At 44.6% G+C, this 14,902-nt stretch overlaps 1 non-coding gene across 1 annotated transcript; it reads right to left on the minus strand.

Annotated features, from left to right (window-relative positions):
- Positions 1–10,116: 10,116 nt before the first annotated feature.
- trnas-aga (transfer RNA serine (anticodon AGA)) lies at positions 10,117–10,198 on the minus strand. The gene has a single exon. It is a non-coding gene; the product is annotated as a tRNA-Ser (tRNA).
- Positions 10,199–14,902: the final 4,704 nt, after the last annotated feature.

Below are 14,902 nucleotides of genomic sequence, written 5' to 3' on the forward strand. Positions count from 1 at the left end.
TCACATACGCATAAAATGCCTTGCGGTTATCCTTGATCCTGTCCGCCAACGATTTTTCATGCCCTCTCATAGCTCTCCTAATCCCTTTCTTCAGGTCCCTTCTGGCTATCCTGTATCCCTCCACTGCTCTGTCTGAATCCTGTTTCTTCATCCTTATGTAAGCCTCCTTCTTCCTCTTTACCAGACATTCAACCTCTCTCGTCAACCAAGGCTCCCTCACACGACCATTTCTTTCCTGCCTGATAGGTACATATATATCATGGACACGTCGTATCTGCTCTTTGAAAAAGTTCCACATTTCCACCACATTCTTCCCTGACAGCCTATGTGCAGTTGATCACGTGGCTGCCTTGATGGTGTAGGAGGGAGGATGTCAGGTATTTGGACAATTGGACTGCATTCTGGGGAAGGTGGGACCTGTACAAGAGGATGGGTTGCACCTGAACCAGGAGGGCACCAATATCCTGGGGGGTAGGTTTGCTAGCACTCTTCGGAGGTGTTTACATTTATTTGGCAGGGGGATGGGATCGGGACTGGTAGTCCAGCAAGCAGGCTAGCTGTTTGTCAGGATGTCCAAGAATGTAGGGAGGCTGTGGAGAAGGTTGCACTGACAGGGAATACTTGTGGACACAGAGATGGGTTCAAGTGTGTATACTTCAACGCAAGGAGTATCAGAAATAATTTGAGTGAACTTAAGGCGTGGATCGGAACCTGGGACTACGATGTTGTGGCCATCACGGAAACGTGGATGGAAGAGGGACAGGAATGGTTGTTGGAGGTTCCTAGTTTCAGATGTTTCAGTAAGATTAGGGAGGGTGGTAAAAAAGGAGGGGATGGCGTTGCTAATTAGAAATGGTATAACGGCTGCAGAAAGGCATTCCAGGGGGATCTGCCTTTGGAGGTAGTATGGGCTGAAGTCAGAAATAGGAAAGGTGCAGTCACCTTGTTGGGTGTTTACCAAAGCCCCCCAATAGCAGCAGAGATGTGGAGAAACAGATTGGGAAACAGATTTTGGAAAGGTGCAGAAGCCACAGGGTAGTAGGCATGGGTGATTTCAACTTCCCAAACATTGATTGGAAGCTCTTTAGATCAAGGAGATTGGATGGGGCGGTGTTTGTGCAGTGTGTCCAGGAAGCTTTTCTCACTCAGTATGTAGATTGTCGGCCAGAGGGGAGGCCATATTGGATTTGGTACTTGGTAACGAACCGGGACAAGTGATGGGCTTGTTACTGGGTGAACATTTTGGTGATGGTGAACACAATTCTGTGACTTTCACCTTGGTTATGGAGAGAGTTAGGTGCATGCAACAGATTAGGTTTTACAGTTGGGGGAAGGGTAAATACGATGCTGTAAGACAGGATCTGAGGAGCATAAGTTGGGAGCATTGGCTTTGAGGGAAGGATGTCGTGGAAATGTGGAACTTTTTCAAGGAACAGATACGACGTGTCTTTGATATGTATGTACCTGTCAGGCAGGAAAGAGATGGTCGTGTGAGGGAAATTTGGTTGACGAGGGAGGTTGAATGTCTTGTAAATAAGAAGAAGGAGGCTTACATAAGGTTGAGGAAACAGTGTTCAGACAGAGCATTGGAGGGATACAGGATTGCCAGAAGGGAGCTGAAGAAAGGGATTAGGAGATCTAAGGGAGGGCATGAAAAATCTTTGGCGGATAGGATCAAGGATAACCCCAAGGCATTTTATGCGTATGTGAGAAACATGAGAATGACGAGAACGAGGGTCGGTCCGATCAAGGACAGTAGTGGGAGACTATGTATTGAGTCGCAAGAGATATGAGAGAGGTCTTGAATGAGTACTTTTCTTCAATATTTACAAACGAGAGGGACCGTACTGTTGAAGAGGAGAGTGTGAAACGGACTGGTATGCTAGAAAGATACTTGTTAGGAAGGAAGATGTGTTGGACATTTTGAATAACCTGAGGATAGACAAGTCCCCCGGGCCTGACGGGATATATCCTAGGATTATGTGGGAAGCAAGAGAGGAAATTGCAGTACGGTTGGCAATTATCTTTTCGTCTTCACTGTCAACAGGGGTGGTACCAGGGGACTGGAGAGTGGCGAATGTTGTGCCCCTGTTCAAAAAAGGGAAGAGGGATAACCCCGGGAATTACAGAACAGTTAGTCTTACTTTGGTGGTAGGCAACGTAATGGAAACGGTACTGAGGGATAGGATTTATGAGTATCTGGAAAGACACTGCTTGATTAGGGACAGCCAGCACGGATTTGTGAAGTGTCGGTCTTGCCTTCCAAGTCTTATTGAATTCTTTGAGGAGGTGACCAAGCATGTGGATGGTGTTAGAGCAGTGGATTTTAGTAAGGCATTTGATAAGGTTCCCCATGGTAGGCTTATGTGGAAAGTCAGGAGGCATGGGGTAGAGGGAAATGTGGCCACTTGGATAGAAAACTGGCTAACCGGTCGAAGTCAGAGAGTGGGGGTAGATGGTCAATATTCAGCCTGGAGCCCAGTTACAAGTGGTGTTCCGCAGGGATCAGTTCTGGGTCCTCTGCTGTTTGTAATTTTTATTCATGACTTGGATGAGGGAGTCGAAGGGTGGGTCAGTAAATTTGCAGATGATACGAAGATTGGTGGAGTTGTGGATCGTGAGGAGGGCGGTTGTCGGCTGCAAAGGGACTTAGATATGGTGCAGAGCTGGGCTGAGGAGTGGCAGATGGAGTTCAACCCTGCCAAGTGTGAGGTTATCTATTTTGGAAGGACAAATAAGAATGCGAAATACAGGGTTAACGGTAGGGTTTTTAGTAAGGTGGAGGAGCAGAGGGATCTTTGGGTCTATGTTCATAGATCTTTGAAATATGTCACTCAGGTGGATAGAGCTTGTAAGAAAGCCTATGGTGTATTAGTGTTCATTAGTAGAGGGATTGAATTCAAGAGTCGTGAAGTGATGTTACAGCTGTACAGGACATTGATTAGGCCACATTTGGAGTACTGTGTGCAGTTCTGGTCGCCTCACTTTAGGAAAGATGTGGAAGTTTTGGAGAGGGTGCAGAGAAGATTTACCAGGATGTTGCCTGGAATGGAGAATAGGTCGTACGAGGATAGGTTGAAAGTGCAAGGCCTTTTCTCATTGGAATGATGAAGGATGAGGGGTGACTTGATAGAGGTTTATAAGATAGAGTAGATAGAGTAGACAGTCAGAAACGTTTTCCCCGGGTACAACAGAGTGTTACAAGGGGACATAAATTTAAGGCGAAGGGTGGAAGGTATAAGGGGATGTCAGGGGTGGGTTCTTTACCCAAAGAGTGGTGGGGGCATGGAATGCGCTGCCTGTGGGAGTGGCAGAGTCAGAATCATTGGCGAACTTTAAGTGGCAATTGGATAGGTACATGGGTGGGTGCTTAAGCTAGGTCAAATGTTCGGCACAACATCGTGGGCCGAAGGGCCTGTTCTGTGCCGTATTGTTCTATGTTTTATGTTCTATGTTCTTTCTATGTCCTATGTTCTATACCTCAATTAGGGAAGGTATTGGGATCCTTACCTTCAATTACAAAAATATTATTGTCTCCTGTCCGAGATTTTTCACCGAATTATTTCAGACTGAACATTTTGAGAATAGATGGATTAAGATGGAGCTATTTGTCAAGAACCTGGCATTCCAGGAGTAATCCCTGAATAGGTGTTGTGTCTTAATGCACCATTGTCAGCACAGGACAGTGTGAAGCAGCTTCAGAATGTAAACGCGCATGTTCTTGATGGATTTCCGAGTGAATTTTATACATAATTTATAAACCTATTGTCAGGGCTGATGTTTAACATGTTCCGTCTCTCATACAGTCACAAACCCCTTCCTCCATCCTTAAGAGAAGCTCATATCTCTCTGATGCTGAAGAAAGGAAGACCCCGGAGGATTGTGCTTCTTACACGCCAATCTCACTATTAAATGTTGGTCTCAAAATCCTGTCTGAGATCCGTGCATTAAGGTGGAAACTTTGCTGCCTTCCGTCACCAAAGAGGACCAAACAGGCTGAAGAAAGGGACGCAGATCTTCCTACAATGTGAAGAGTTTACTCAATATGATCCAAGAGTGTCAACATCAATCTGTCCAGGGATTATTGATTTCTTTAGATGAGAGAAGGCATTTGATTGCGTTGAGTGGCTGGATCTCTTCTGTACATTAGAATCGTTTGGTCTACGCAAAGTTTTTATCAAGTTGGTGAGGGTCCTTTCCAGCGATCCTCTGGCTGCGGTTCTCACTAATGGTGTGGCCAATCAGTAATATCAATATTTCTCCAGGCAGCTACAAAGGTTGACACCTTTCGCCATTCTTGTTTACGTTGGGGATTGAGCCACTGACCTTCTTCGCTCTCTACTGCACCTCCAATTTTGGTGTCATCTACAAACTTACGAATTGTATCTCTTATGCTTGCATCCAAATCATTTATGTCAATGACAAAAAGTAGTGAATCCAGCACTGATCCTTGTGGCACTGCACTTGTCACAGGCCCCCAGTCTGAAAAACAACCCTCCACCACCACCGTCTGTCTTCTACCTTTGAGCCAGTTCTGTATCCAAATGGCTAGTTCTCCATGTATTCCATGAGATCGAACCATACCATTCAGTCTCCCATGGGGAACCTCATCAAAACCCTTACTGATGTCCATATAGATCACATCTACACCTCTGTCCTAATCAATCATCTTGGTTACTTCCTCAAAAAACTGAATCAAGTTTGTGAGACATGATTACTCACGCACAAAGCTATGTTGACTATCTCTAATCAGTCCTTGCCTTTCCAAATACATGCACATCCTGTCCCTCACGATTCCCTCCAACAACTTGCCCATCACCAACGTCAGGCTCACTGGTCTATAGTTCCCTGGCTTGTACTTAACACCCTTCTTATACAATAGCACAACATTAGCGAACCTCCAGTCTTCCAGCACCTCACCTGTGACCATCCATATTACAAATATCTCAGCAAGAGGCCCAGGAATCACTTCTCTAGCTTCCCACAGAGTTCTAGGGTACACCTGATCAGGTCCTGGGGATTTATCCACCTTTACCCGTTTCAAGACATCCAGCACTTCCTCCTCTGTAATATTGACATTTTGCAAGGTGTCGCCATCTATTTCGCTACATTTTATATCTTCCATATCATTTTCCACAGTAAATACTGATGCACAATAGTCCTTTAGTATCTCCCTCATCCTTCCTGTGCTAGGAAAAATATTCTGAAGTTTTGGATGTCTGAAAATCCCCCGGGTCTGTTGGGTGGTTGTAAGCTCATCATGGAGAATATCCCTTTGGACATTCTCACCAGTATGGTGCACCGGAAAGCAGAGATTTATATAAGGTATGGGAACCCTTTTTGGATTACCGCGATACAGGCGTACCTGCCACTCTAAAAAGGGCTTTTATATAGCCATAACGATTTTGTCTAATGAATCACTTATTAGGAATTATGAACGTATGAATGTGTATCAGTTCATGCTCTCGAAGAACGAGAGCTATCACTTTGTTATGCTGAGCCATATTATTTATTTATTACTTATTGTTTATTTTTGTTTTTCTTCTGTCCGTTTAGAGACTTTAACTTATTTTATATATACATGCACATGGGTGTAATTGTGTCCAGTTATTTGAGTTGTTTTGTTATTGCTATAATATAATAATAATAATATATTTTTCAATAAATTATTTTGCTCATAAGTTAAAATGCTAACATTGATAGATTAGAGTCCCAAATAACTATCATTAGAGAGACCACTCATGGTGGTTTACATTGAAGGTCACCACACGGGTGATGGGGTGTGGTTGAGAGAGCATCCCCTTCATGGCAACCTCTGTCAGTGTGGGGAATTGAACCTGCACTGGTGACCTCCCTCTGCATCACAAACCAACCATCCAGCCATCTGAGTGGGAGACTGTGTAACTACTACACATAGAATCAGCCGCAGAAAAAAGGACAAGAGAAATTTTAATGACAAGGAAAAAGGTGTATTTGAGACAAAAATGTTCTGTGCTAGAAATTGTATTTTATAATGAGACAAATGTTTGGAAGCTGTCTTTGGCTGAATACAATAAGGAAAGACAACTGAAATAACCAGAATGACTAATTGTGATTGGATACCGATTACCATAAAATAAGTGCATGTTTTTGAATGGTCTGTGGAAAGCATGCTGATTGTTGCATGAATTTATAAATCAGATGAAATATATTGTAAGGAGAATCCATCTCCATGGGAAATGTCTTCTGAACACATGCTAGAAGAAACCCGGGGTATGAAGTGACTGAGAATCGTCTGCTCAGTAACAGGAAGCTGGCGGTTGAATGACTGAAACTTCCTGCAACATGGAGCTGAGAAAACGATCAGAACACCCCCAAACGAATTGAACGTTGGAACATATTTGAAGTACTGAATGGCCTCATGGTGGATTTTAATTGTGTGTGATTTGAAAAACGTACATCTCTACTCCATCCTCTTACGTGTTACACACTGGGGCACAGCCGTTTTCCTGAAACTGGGAATAGGTTGGAACAATACTGGAACATTCCATAATTAGGATTCCCCAGAATATTCTATAACTATGTGGGGGGCATTAGAAAGGCAAGACAGAAAGAGAGGGAAGGTGCTGCATGCAGTAGTGAGAGTGGTGGAGCATGAGCCTTGTTGGGGGATTGGTGCTATAACAGGTATACAATGAGTGTGAGGGAGCAGAGTATACAAATGTGTGTATGTGAGAGAGAGAATGTGTGAACTCACCAGTGTACTCTGGGACAGTGTGTCCCAGAGAGTGTCACAGTGCGTCTCAGAGAGGCGCAGAGAGTGACATAGTGTGTTCCAGTGTGACAGATAGAGTCACAGAGTGCCACAAAGTGTCACAGTGTGTCTCAGAGAGAGTCAGAGAGTGTCACAGTGTGTCTCAGACAGTGTCAGAGAGTGCCACAGAGAGTTTTAGAGAGAGTGAGGGAGGGTCACAGTGTGTCTCAGAGAGGGACAGAGAGCGACATATTGTTTAGATTTTTAGATTAGATTAGATTACGTTACAGTGTGGAAACAGGCCCAACAGGTCCACACCGACCCGCCGAAGAGCAACCCACCCATACCCCTACATTTACCCCTTACCTGACACTAGGGTCAATTTAGCCTGGCCAATTCACCTAACCTGCACATTTTTGGAATGTGGGAGGAAACCGGAGCACCCGGAGGAAACCCACACAGACACGGGGAGAAAGAGTGTTCCAGTGTGGAAGATAGAGTCATAGAGTGTCACAGAGTGTCTCAGAGAGTGTCACAGTGTGTCTCAAACAGTGTCATAGAGTGCCACAGAGAGTTTCAGAGAGAGTCAGAGAGGGTCACAGTGTGTCTCAAACAATCTGTCAGCGAGTGCCACAGTGTGTTTCAGAGAGAATCCGAGAGTGTTACATTGTGTCTGAGAGAGGGTCAGAGAGAATCAGAGAGTGTCACAGTGTGTCTAAGAGAGCTGCAGAGAGAGTCAGATAGTGTCACTTTGTGTCTCAGTGAGTGTCACAGTATGTCTCAGAGAGTCAGGGAGAGTCGGAAAGTGTCATTGTCGGTGTCAGAGAGTGTGTTACCGTCTGTCAGAGAGTGTCACAGAGTGTTTCAGATGTGCTAGAAAGCGTTACAGTATGTCACAGAGAGTGTCGGAGAGTGTCACAGTGTGTCTCAGAGAGCGTCACAGTGTGTTGGAGAGTATCAGAGAGTGCCACAGTGTGTCTCTGCCTGTGTCAGAGATTGTCACAGTGATTTTAATCCCAGTGTTTATAATGCAGAATTTATATCAATCTCTATCATGATTGTTTTAGATCTTTATTTCCATCGCAGTTGGGAGGGAGAGAGGGAGGGAAGCAGCTCACAGCACCATCCAAGCTGACAGCACCATCAACACACACAACTTAATCCCACCGCCCCCCCCCCCCCCCCCCCCACGACATACACACACACACAATGCTGGGATGGACAGAAAGAGAGCAGGAAGGAGATTGATTCCAATTTCAATGTATCTTCTTGAAAAACAACGTTGCAAAAACATGCAACAGTGGTGCACACGAACTTAGATTCTGACACTAACACACATAACACATGCACAAGAGATATGCACGTGGATATGGACATTTACACACAAACACACGAACAAACCCCCCACGTACAGGCACAGATAATGTATTTAATACAGAGATATAACATTTTTATTAATAAGTGATCAATGGTCAGTTGGAGAAGGCAGGAGAATGGAGTTGAGAAATATTTCAGCGGTGATCAATTGCCATGGCAGATTAGATGGGATGAATGATCTAATTCTGCTCCAGTGTCTCATGCTGATATGATCTTTCGGTGCCTGGGATTGTCTTCCCGCAATTTCAGTGGAGACTCAAATTGGTGAGTATGTGATTTACGAGTGTTAATGGCAACAAAGACAGGTTTCAAGGACTGAATGGCCAATATCTGTTCCTAATTATCATCCATTTTCATCTCAAAAGATTGGCGATTGGTTTTAGGGTAACACATTTTGAGAGTAAGGGCCTTCCCATTTCAGACTGAGACAGGGATGTTCCTTTCTCTTTAAGGTTCTGTGATCTGTGGCGTTCTCATGCCGAAGTAACAGTTACTGAAAACGCTCAAGATTGGGTATCATAGAACTTTGATGAACAAGATAATCTATGTTTATTGGGAACAGAGAGGAAAGGGGTGTTTAGTTATAATCACATCACCAATACACATTCTGAATGGTGCAGCAGGCACGACGGGCTGAATGGCCAGCTGCTGCTCCTGCCTCATGTGTTGTTCTCGTATGCACTCTGTAATATTACAGAGATAAAGGACGATCCCATTCAGCCAGTCATCAACATTATAATGAGACAGGAGGAGACCATTCTGCCCTCTCAGGATTTACACACGAACAGCTTGATGTCATTCAGCCCGCTAAGTACATCACACAATGACCCAAACCCGGACTTCAAACCCACCACAGCAGATGGTGGAATTTGAATTCAATAAAATAGTTGGAATTAGCAATCTAATGAAATATTGATTGCTGTCAAAACTAAAAAAAAACCCTGGCTCACGAGTGTCCTCCACAGAAGGAAACTTGCTAGCTTCACTGGTCTGACTTACATGTTACTCCAGACCCTCAGAAATGGCAGACTCTCAAATGCCCTTTGCAATGGCCAAGCCAGCCATTCAGATATAATACTGCAAGTTCTCAAAGAAGTGAAACCAGACAGACCTGAGCACTGGCAGCTGACAGCACATCGAAGTGCATGGGTTGAGAAAGGCAGTTCCCCAACTGCTTCTCGAGAGCAACTCGGAAAGGGAAATAAATGCTTGCCCAGCCACCAACACCGATGTCCCATTAATGAATGAAAGATGCCCACACTCAGTAAAGAGAGATAGAGGGGTCAGACGTTACCTGAAACAGTGACTTGAATATATACCTACATGTGCATGATACTCAGCAATATGGGAAAATGTGAAAAATACATGAAGATAAGAGTCAATGTCCCGTCCTCTACTCGGTCCGACAGTTGTCACTTCTTCATCCTCCTCTGATTCCATTTCCCAAAGAGTATGTCAAGATTTCCAAAGCTGGAGCCTAAATTATATCGTTTGCTTCTTAAACATTTTTCCAACTGCTAACTGACAATATTTTCACAGTATCTCTTCACAATCCTCTGGCTTGCACCATGTCCAGGGATGAGAAGTCCCGTTTGGTGGAGAGATTCCTGAGGCTGGTGAGTTTCATTTTGGAACAAAGTGAACAAAGATGGTTAAGTGGCATCTTCCTGCGGTTGTTTGCAATGATGGGAGAGGGAGCGGTGGGAAATGAGCACTTTGACGAGCAGGAGGAAGTGTTGCCACTGACCCGAGTCAGAGAACAGAGGACAGGGATTAAAGGAATCTAATGAAAAGCAGCACTTCTGTTTAGGAAGTTCAATAACAACTGCAGAAACCCGATGTGTCGAGAGTGTATCTGGAAAGAGAAACAGAGATAATGTTTCAAATATGGTACATTTCTGATGAAGAACTCGAGTTTCCCAAGTCTAATCAAATTACCGGACTAGTTTGCAAAATAGGTTTCTGAACTTTGAGCGAAAATTGTTCCTGCAGGAAAGCATTCACAACGTAGTCAGTAGGATTCGAACCTACGTGGGGAAACCCCAATGGATTTCTAATCCATCGCCTTAACCACTCGGCCATGACTACATACAGCGCAGCAGGGTTGAGCATTGACCAAATCAGCCGTGATCTCATTGAAAGCTGTCGCTGACTTGATGAGCGAAATGCTTCCATCTCCTTTCATACCTTTGCTGTCATTTGTAAGGTGCGAGACACCAATGTAAAAGAAGAAAAGCACAAAGGTAGGAAAAAATATTTGCAGCCAAACTGAGTCAAAATTATTTATTGAAAGGAAAATCACACTTGGCAATTTGCTAGATCTCTTTGCGAACATGACCAGCAGAGGTAAGCAAGGGAGCTATTGATCTGAGCATTCTTGGACCTGAAGCAAACAAAGGTTAGTGACATATTCATTTCTTTTTCTGGCGAACGAAATGTTCTTTCCTGATGGTTACAATGAAAGAGATGGTTCCCAATAAAAGACAAAGATTAAGTCGCATCTAGATATATTCCAATGTGACACGATTCATTTTCAGTCCCTAATTACCCCAGAGATGGAGGGGTGAGTTACTTTTCTTCAGTCTTCAACTCCTCAGCATGGAGGTACAGACATGAAACCGCTAGAGATGGAGTTCTTGAATTGGGAACTAGCGACACTGAAGGAACTAGGCAAAAGTGAGGACTGCAGATGCTGGAAACCAGATTTTAGATCAGAGTGATGCTGGAAAAGCACAGCAGGTCAGGCAGCATCCGAAGAGCAGGCAAGTAGACCTTTCTGTTGCCAGTCCTGCTGCGTTTCGCAAAGAATTTTCGTTTTTAGATCAGATTTCCAGAAACTGCAGCTATTTGTTTTATGTTAACCTTCATAATATTTTGGACAAAACCAATGACATGCCAGCATCGGATAAATCGGCAGAAGTACTGGTACACCGATATGTTTGCTGAACAATGCAACCATTCCATGAACGGGAATACGATCCGGGCCACGGTGCTGAGAGTACCGAATCCTCACAAGTAAATAACAAGACAAAGCGATAAATACTATAGTATTTGATGTAAATAAAACACCCTTTCTGAACATTTCCGTTGCAGATTGTGGGAAAACGTCATTCCGTCCGTGTGCATTGCGGCTAATCAGAGAGCCATCTGTTTTTAGATTAGATTACTTACAGTGTGGAAACAGGCCCTTCGGCCCAACAAGTCCACACCGACCCCCCGAAGTGCAACCCACCCATACCCCTACATCTACCCCTTAACTAACACTATGGGCAATTTAGCATGGACAATTCATCTGACCTGCACATCTTTGAACTGTGGGAGGAAACCGGAGCACCCGGAGGAAACCCACGCAGACACGGGGAGAACGTGCAAACTCCACACAGTCAGTCGCCTGAGGCGGGAATTGAACCCAGGTCTCGGGCGCTGTGAGGCAGCAGTGCTAACCACTGTGCCACTGTTCTATTCGCAGTTTCCAACTTTGGCCCAAAGTCTCGTGTGTTCTAATGTTTCAAGGGCAAATTTCAATGAGGTTATCCTATGTTCTTAAATGGCACAATAACGGGGCAAAAGTATGACACATCCACAACGAATTGTAAGCCTTTTGAGGAACTCATGCTCATTTTCACCCACAGAGGGAGACACACAGTAAGATACCCCCAAACTGACGGAGGTGTCCGTTGTGGAAAGCTGGAATTTGATATGGACAACAGGACAAATGCAAGTTTTAAATGAGAAAGCACAGAGGCGACATCCCGCAAGGGCTTCACAGCGGAGCGTCAACGTAGACGACAGTCAAAGCAAAACATTCCCCTCTAGCCAGGTAGGACTCGAACCTACAATCTTCAGACCCGAAGTCAGACGCGTTATCCATTATGTCACTGGCCCAAGAGACGAGCCAAGCGTTGGCAGAATGTCGATATGTAATGCCATGGACTTTCACGGAATCAGAATGACGAAGGTGAACAAGCAGCGAAGATAATCACCAACACTGCTTCACTTCGAAGTTTCCAATTTTTGAAGCAGAGCCTTTCACTGGCAAAGGAGAAACATTTGTCCTCAGCTGCCTGCTTCAGGGTCGCCTCCTTCTCTGCTGGAAGTTTCCATCGTTTTATTCACAGTCACGACGCGATTTCATGATCCACTCCAGTGAAAAAGTGTCATGGTGTCGTCCAAGCAAGACCCTGCAGACCCTCCGGTCATTTCGAGCTCTGGATGTGGAATTAGACGAGATGCGTGACACCTTTTATTGGCGCTGTCACTTCACTGCAAATTAGCGGCTCAAAACGAGCCGTTGTTAGCATCAGCTTGATTTGTACCTACCTGCAGTGCATTTGCTAAACAACATCAGATAGATCCCATCAAGCCCAGCTGACTTATCTATTTTCACACTCTGCAGTATTTCACCTGCTGAGAGTACCGAATCCTCACAAGTAAATCCTCACAAGAACATTTTCGTTGCAGATTATTTTCAACTTGTCTTCGAAGGTTTACAAAGTGGGAAAAGGCCATTCCGCCCATTGTTCATTGCGGCGAAGCAGAGAGCCATCTAGTCTAGTCGCAGTTTCCAAATTTGGCCCAAAGTCTGGTCATGGTGTCATGCAGAAACTCAGCGTGTTCACTCAGACATTTTTGTGTGTGCAGAATGATTTGCCACAGTTAACGCAAATTCAATGGCATCCGAATGGGTATATAGACAGGAAGCGTTCGGAGATATAAGGAACACATTTTGGCAAACATGGTTCAATTAATTTCGGTTATCTGTTCAGCAGGGACAGGTTCGATAGCAGGGTCTTTTTCTGTGCTCGGCATCTTTGGTGTGCTCCCGCAGCTGACACCAGTTTTATTGGACCATTTGCAAAAAAATGCACTCTGTTTGTTATGCAGTCAGCGCGTTTGTCTATATTTCTGGAGGGTGGATGGGACGAGTTGACCCAGCAATGAGGGTCTTTCCGGACTTTTGCTGCCAATGACCATTCGTTTGGCACGTTCCCAACTTTGCCATCAAAGCGTTTGACTGAAGAATAATTCCGCAAGGATAATGTTACCCCCCTCAGCTCTCCAACGAATCCAGAAACTGACAGCTCTTCATGTGGAACAGAAGCAAAACAGAAAGGGTGGACCATTGTCAGACACACCGAAGCATTCATGCTGCCTTTGCTGCAGTGCAAGCCGATTATGTCATGAACTGCTCAGAGAAATAGCAGCGAAGCAATTCAGGACAACCTGGAGATTTAGTGCATTGCCAAGTCACAGGAAGTGCTCAACAAACATAAAACAAAACGGAACAGCAATAATCCATGAAAAATGAAGTTTACCAATTGCACTCGTGATGAAATTAGGTCAACAACGCGCTGATGACTAAATCTGATCGAGAGGACCAACCACCAGCCCCCTTCACCAGGACAGTAATGAAGGAAATGCGAGAAATACAAAAAACATGTCTCATCGCCACTGCAACAACAAAACCGGCGAGCAGATACAATGTAGAATCTGGTTTCATATCAGCAATGAAATGGTAATATCCATTCACTTTCAGTGAAAACGGTGAACAAAGGAAATTGTCTGAAATATGAATACCCAGCGCAGGCTACTTGGTTCCCCGATTATACTGCTGCACAGACTTTCATATTTAAAGGTACCTTTCAAAGAGAGTGTTTGTGGCTGTCCATATGACAATGGAAATTGTTGCCCTCGCTCTCACTGCCATTATTGATCGTGTTGGATTTGGCATCCTCACCTTGCACGCGGGAGTTCAGTGTACAATTCTCTGCTGTGAAAAATCGGAGTGCTTTGGAGCAGAAAGATGCAAAGCTCGTGTGCTTCATGGAGATGTTGTTGGAACGTTTTGCGGTGCTGGGAAGTGGGATCCTCACAGTTCTGGGTAACATCCTTGGGGTTGCAGAGCTTGTTGTGAAGTCTCCTGTCCTGTGGCGGTTGGAATTGATTTCGTTTCATTGCCGCTGGGTCCGCTTGTTGGTATTGCAGATTGTATCCTGATCAATGTGTTTATTGATGGAATCCATGGATGGGTGCCCTGCTTCTAGAAATCCTCTGGCTGCTTTCTGATTGCCCTCTCCTATTACTGTTGTGCTGCTCTCGAGGATGCTTGCTGTCTGTACGTATAGCTACTCGGGACAGCTGGCCGTGGCAATTAGTGACGGCCACACAAATTCTTTGCCAAGAATATGTATCCCACAACTGCATTCCCAGATGTCTGGCACACTAAATTGTCAACAAGGATATGCCATAAAGCAATTGAAACAAAATGCTTCCCTTTATTAAAATAAATTTCTGGAAACTGATAGCCAGCCTCTTCTGAACACACGGATTTAGGACAGCACATCACCCAACAGCCTCGCTGAGGGAAAGCTCACCAGAAAACAATATCCAATGCCCAACTTGAGCAGGACAAATGTGGTTGTCAAGATTCCACGCAGGGACTGCACGAAACACTGTATCGGAAAAACAGTCGGACAACTCGCGAGCTGCAATCATGAACTTCGGCCAGCCCGTATACGCCACGGGCAGATGTTCTTGTAGTTGTATGTAGGGAATTGAGTATTTCTGATTCAGGGGCTTGGACCGTCTGCAGCACTGGTTAATTCATTGTGTTGTAATTACTGTTGGAACATATGTAAAACCCGATTGCGCATTGAGATGTACATCCAAAATATTAGCCGAGAGAAGGAATTTGGTGATTTTCCTGGTGCTGTTCCTGTCATGCCCTCTGAAACTGGACTTATTGTGTGCTTCCTGACGGTTCGGTGTTGCTTCCGTGATCGTATTTTGGGC

Source organism: Chiloscyllium plagiosum, unplaced genomic scaffold, assembly GCF_037043375.1.
Source record: "Chiloscyllium plagiosum isolate Xiang-an unplaced genomic scaffold, Cpla_swu_hap1 HiC_scaffold_53Y, whole genome shotgun sequence".
Classification (NCBI taxonomy): domain Eukaryota; kingdom Metazoa; phylum Chordata; class Chondrichthyes; order Orectolobiformes; family Hemiscylliidae; genus Chiloscyllium; species Chiloscyllium plagiosum.